Consider the following 6,000-nt stretch of genomic DNA (forward strand, 5'->3'; position numbering starts at 1 on the left):
CAACCAAACCAACACCACGACCGCCACACCCCGCTACCACCATTAGCGCCTTCCATCGGAGCTTCGCCGATGACCAACAAATTTGTCATTGGAGCTCTGTTGTCCACCTGAGGCTTCAGATCCGTGGACAAGACCAAGCACAGGTCACCCATCACGTGGGTCTCATCCATGGACCCATGAAACTCTCTGTGGCCCCCACACTCTCTATCCATCGCCACAAACAAATCGCCGAGTACATTTTTTCGGCAAAATCCCAATTCACTTAAGAGTTTTCCAAAGAAAATGATGGCACTAGACCCAAATGCCTGAATGGGTTTTGAGAACCTTTGGTGTTTAATGTGTATTGGTAGAAAGAGAACAGAGGCAAGGTTAGAGAGAGAGAGAGAGAGAGCGCTTTTCATGGGTCCATGGATGGGACCCACCTAACGGGTGACTTGTGCTTGGTCTTATCCTCAGATCCAAAGCCCCGACTTCGGTGGACGGTAGAGCTCCATGATAGACTTGTTGGTCATCGACGGAGCTTTGGTGGAAGGCACTAATGGTGGTAGCGGTTCGTGGCGGTTATGTTGGTCTGGTCGTATTTTAATTTTACCTTCTTCTTTTTTATACTGGGCTGAGTTGGAATGCCAACTCAACAAGAGTGGTTGGGAGAGTGGCTTAGAGAAGTGACTCTAGCATTATTGATTAAACTTACTCTAACATCTAACCTGTCTGATGGCAATCATTGACTAATGGTTGCTACTGCACTTGACTAAAGCTTAATGATTGTCAAAGCTATAATTAAGAAATACAGGGACGAAAGTGATATTCGAGATAAACTATAAGGCTGTTAAAAATAGTTTATGTGTTTGTGGGACTCTCACGTGCACTTCCACGCTCCTTGGGACTGCAAATTGGGAGGGTAGAAGCGGAAAACTGGGAAATTTAAAAGTAGGGTTTGTCAGTTGGGCCCCGCATGTTTCCGTACTTCTGAAATGAAGTTTGGGCCCTGGACGAGGCAGTGTATTGCTCCGTATTTCGGATCCCACATTTACCCGTCTACATTTATTTTTACTACTAGTAGTTAGTACTATTTTGGGCTGTCATGCTAATCACATAGCAACTATGCACAAATTGCAGTGTGGGGTTTATTCTGGGTCCCATACAAATAATTCGATTCGTTCATTAAATGTAAAATATTTTTTCGAGTGTCCTTGTCAAAAATCAGAGCAATCCGATACCTGTAAGTATTCGATCCAATAATCTAACTTTTCATTTAGATTTCAAGATAATAAAAAGTTAGATGATTGGATCGAGCACCTATAGATATTGGATTGAGCTGATTTTTCATGAGGACCCTTGAACAAATGTTTTACATTTAATGAACGGGTTGGATCGTTTATGTGGGACCTGAAGTGGACCCCAAATCACAATCTGTGCATGATTTGTGTACAAAAAATCTGTGTGTTTATCATTTATTGTTGTAGTAATGAATTAATAAGGGAAAATGATATTGACACTTCAAATAATTGTTGATCACAACTTTTTTTATATTGTCCTTATTCACTTTTTTTTTTGCATTTATTAATTTTACGTAAAACTTTTACATGATATTGATTTGTCTTGACGAGAGAAATCAAAAAAATAAAAAATTATGATTTTTACACAAGTATTTTGGGAAATATCCAATGAAAAACTCAAAAAGTTAACTTTTGGATTTTTTTTTGAATATTTCAAAAATATTTGTGTAAATTTCATAATTTTTTATTTTTTCAATTAGTCTCAACAAAGTCATACTCCCTCTGTCCCTTATTTAGTGTTTAGTATTTCATTTTGGGTTGTCCCTTAATAAGTGTCCATTTTGTAAAATTATGGGGTAAAAGTTAGTGTATTATCTATTTTGTCCCTAAAAGTATATTTCATTTGAAAAAGTTAGTGAGTAAAAGTATAATGATGATGGGTAAGTAGTGAAAGTTGAGGAAAAAGTTGATGTGAAAGGTTTATTGATGATGACTTGTTAATAAATTTGAGTTACGAAGCAAGACACTTAAAAAGAGACGGAAGGAGTAATTTTTTACTTTTTCAATTCCTCTTGCTGAGACAAACCAATAATATCACATAAAAATTTAGCGTAAAAATAATAAACGTGGAAAAAAAATTGAATTATGACAAAACCAAAAAATTGTAGTCTACAACTTATTCATTAGAGGAAACACCCTCTTTTTTTTTTTTGACGAACAAGATTATCTCATTTATATTAAAATGAAAAGATTGCAACAACAACAACGGAAAATACAACAAATGATCCAAAAGATCTAAACAAAATAAGAAAAAATAACATAGTATAAAAATCATGCCAAAATTGCAACAGCGTTGATATAGATCACCAGTCCACTCGTGGATGTGGCTGGAGTAAGATGGAGGATTCCCACTTGCAGCTAAAGCTCAACGTCCTTTCGTGCCACTGCAGTTGCAACTGCTAGGCGCAACCATCATTGCTGCATAAGAATCCACAGACCCCGTTATCAAGGCTAATCTAATCTGAGGGCATTAAGGGCCCGATTGGATGCTGTAAGTAAATGGTGTATAAGACAATACCCCCGAATGAGTCCCTGAAGGGACAGTTTTGGCACCATTTGGAAAGCCAATACACCCCTGTATAACTTAATCTCCCTTCTTCTTTTATCCCGGCGAAGCCGGATTTGTGGCCATAAAATTTTGCTACCTTTCGAGCTCGCAATAGCTCATCCGACCCAAAAACACTTTCTTTTTTTACCTTTCTACCCTCCCTCATTAGGGGTGTAAACGAGCCGAGTCGAACTGAATATTGGCATGTTTGTGCTTTGCTCGATCAGAATTCGTATGGCTCGAGCTCGACTCGCCAAACATGTACAAAGCTTGAGTTCGGCTTGTCAGTATTCGGTCTAGAATAAACGAGCCGGCTCGGCTCAAGCTCGAATTCGTCAACAGTTCAGTCTTAATATTGAAAAATTGGCTAAACGAGCCAAGTCGAACTGAACATTGGCATATTTGAGCCGAGCCAAACCGAACCTATATATTTCGATCTAAGACAAACCTGTTCGAGCCGAGCCCTGCTAGGTTCGAGCTCGCTCATTTATCCTTCAAATCGAGCCGAACCGAGCCCTTACCGAGCCGAACTCGCAAGCTGCTCAGTGCATTTACAGCCCTATCCCTCATACACCCTCTTCATCTCCTCTTCGCTTTACAAAAATCTGGGTTGTGTAATGGTGCGCGATTTGTGCGATTTTTCTGTCGCTCGATTTCTAGTTTCGGTTTTGTATGATTTCTAGTGTGCGATTTGAGGTACTATTTACGCCTCCTTCTTCTTCTTTTTTTTACCGTTTTCCTGGTTTGGGTTTTGTGCAATTTTTTTTTTTCTGCGATTTCTGGTTTGGGTTTTGTGCGACTAGCCCCTCAGTATCTCCGCTGTTGCCCAAGCCGTCCCCTTCCTCATTCTCCTCTCCTCTTTTGGGTCTCTACAATCCTTGTAGATCTGACTTTCTCTTTTAGAGATGAGATCTCCCAATCTTCTGCATTTTTGGCTCGATCATCACCAATCTGTGATGGATTAATTGGACTTCGACGGCAATAAACGGTGTTTACTTTAATGATGTTGGTAGGCTCCAGTTCTTTCAGCAGTGGTGGTATTAGTGGCAGCAACTTTTTCCGGCAACGAGTATTCGATTAAACCTGATGCATATCTTGATTCTTGACCCCCCAGTCACTTGGAAAATGTCTCATATATAAGTTAAAATTTCAATTAATTATAGTATAAATTTAATCATAAGATATTAAAAAATTACCCCCGCAAACCAGTAAAATTGCTATATTTGGCATTTTCTCCAACCACTACCATGCATACAGTAACTGTATGGATTGTTTAGCCAAATGACAATTGAAAATCTTGCCACGGGATAGCGATAGCCTTTTTTGAAGGCTGATTTGATTGCAATCCGATAGTACTTTTATAAAGGAAATATGAAGGGACATTCTTTGTTATCCGCAATTACAGTATAATATCGGGAGGTGGTTTTGGCACTTTAAATTTAGCTAATAGCACTTCATTTTTAGTTTTATTTTCTCGCATGATTAACACACAAAATGGAGTGCCAGTAATAAAAATTAGAGTGTCAAAATCAATTTTTAATATATGATATGATTACGGTCTCAATTGGGTATTATTATTTTATAGTCGAACACAACAATTATGGACCCAAAGTCCGGACCGGGTTTTCCACACATTCCTCGGAGATTTTTTTGTCAATGTTGGAAGCAATTTGGGCATGGCCCTTCCCAATGACTTGGGTTCGAACCAGGTGATGGGCCCATTCTCTATTTAATTTTATTTACTCTCATTAATTAGAAATTTAGAATCTAGGGAAAATTATCAATGGCACCTGGACACCTGGAGCACCACGTGCTTCAGGGCCTTTAGGTGTTTATGTTCTCTTCTAGTTCCTGTTAATTTTTTAATATTTTCGAAGGTTAATAAATTTTTTTTTTTGGCCATTCAAAAAAAAGATAGGTATCTTTGGTGACGAAAAATAGATACTGTTGGTGACGAAATGGGTACCTTTGGTAACAAAAATGGTTGGGTACCTTTGGAAACAAAAAATGTTTAAATAAATGTTAAACATATATGTTATCTATTAGATATTTCAAATATATATTAAAATGTGTGCGATGCAGTTGGTTGAAGGCTTGTGTAACGACCCGGATTTTTGACCCAATTTTTTTTAATACAAATTTATATTTTTAAATTCCTAATTCAATAATTAATTAGATTGAATAATTAAAATATATTATTATGTGTGCAATTGATATTATTTGCATTATTGTATAAGATATGTATTTAAACTTTAGATATACAAGAAATCAGTGATTCATATTCATCTCTTATCTTTCCTATCTAAACCCTAAGTAGAACTCTATTCAAACTAACTCTCCACTTCTCTATCTCTCATCCTATACATAAAAGCGTCTAGATACATTCTCACCATGTACATACATGCATCCACATACATTAGAATTGAAAACCCCCCAAATGTGGCACTTGTCCCCTATCTTTTTATCGTTATCAGTATCACTCTCCTTCCTCATTCCACCACTTTTACACTTATCCTCTCACCTTCTTACTACCTTATTCTCTCTCATTATACATACCCACATAATCCGAAAATTGAACACCAGTATATTATTTTACTCTCAATTATATTGTTGAGTCTAGAATAGAGAGAGAAAGAGAGAGAGAGAGAGAGAGAGAGAGAGAGAGAGAGAGTTGTGAGTTTCGTGGATACACCGCTGCTACGGGCCCTATCAGAGTGCCGCCGGACGCTGCCTCGAGATTTCAAAACCACCACAGCGATCTACGGACACCGTATAACACTTATCCAAACTTAGAATCGCGTTTGAGGTAGTTTTCCGAAAACCCAAAACCTTTATCTGCATTTTAATGGAGTTACTTAGATTTAAAGTTTATTGAAGACGATGATCTGCTGTTAAATTGTTAATTTATTTTTAGTCCTGTTTATATTAAAATTTAGTCTGGTTGTGCTGGAATGATTAGTGTTATACCCTGTGAAAATTTATGATCGTTTAACAAATATTTGATTGTGAAATTATTATTGATGTTGCATTGTTAATTTGTATTTGAATGGACGTTTACGTGGTTAATAAATTATTGGAGTAGATAAATATTTATGAAACATTAACAAGAATATTTTATAAGTAAAACTTTATTTAGATTGTAAACAAGAAATATTTTAGATTATATATTAGTTAATCTTTAACTCTAATAAATATTGACTAAAATAACCTCGCATAATTTTGTTGTTATAAAAATCTCATATTAATATTTAATATAGTTAGTAAATACTAAATTTAGCAATAAGTATTTTCCAATAAAAATTTGTTTGTAAAATCTATGAATAATACGATAGTTAAAGAAAAATGTATAAATAGTAGAAATGTTTTATAAAATTTCTAAATGAGGGAAACAGA

The sequence above is a fragment of the Rhododendron vialii genome, chromosome 9a (assembly GCF_030253575.1).
Source record: "Rhododendron vialii isolate Sample 1 chromosome 9a, ASM3025357v1".
Classification (NCBI taxonomy): Eukaryota; Viridiplantae; Streptophyta; class Magnoliopsida; order Ericales; family Ericaceae; genus Rhododendron; species Rhododendron vialii.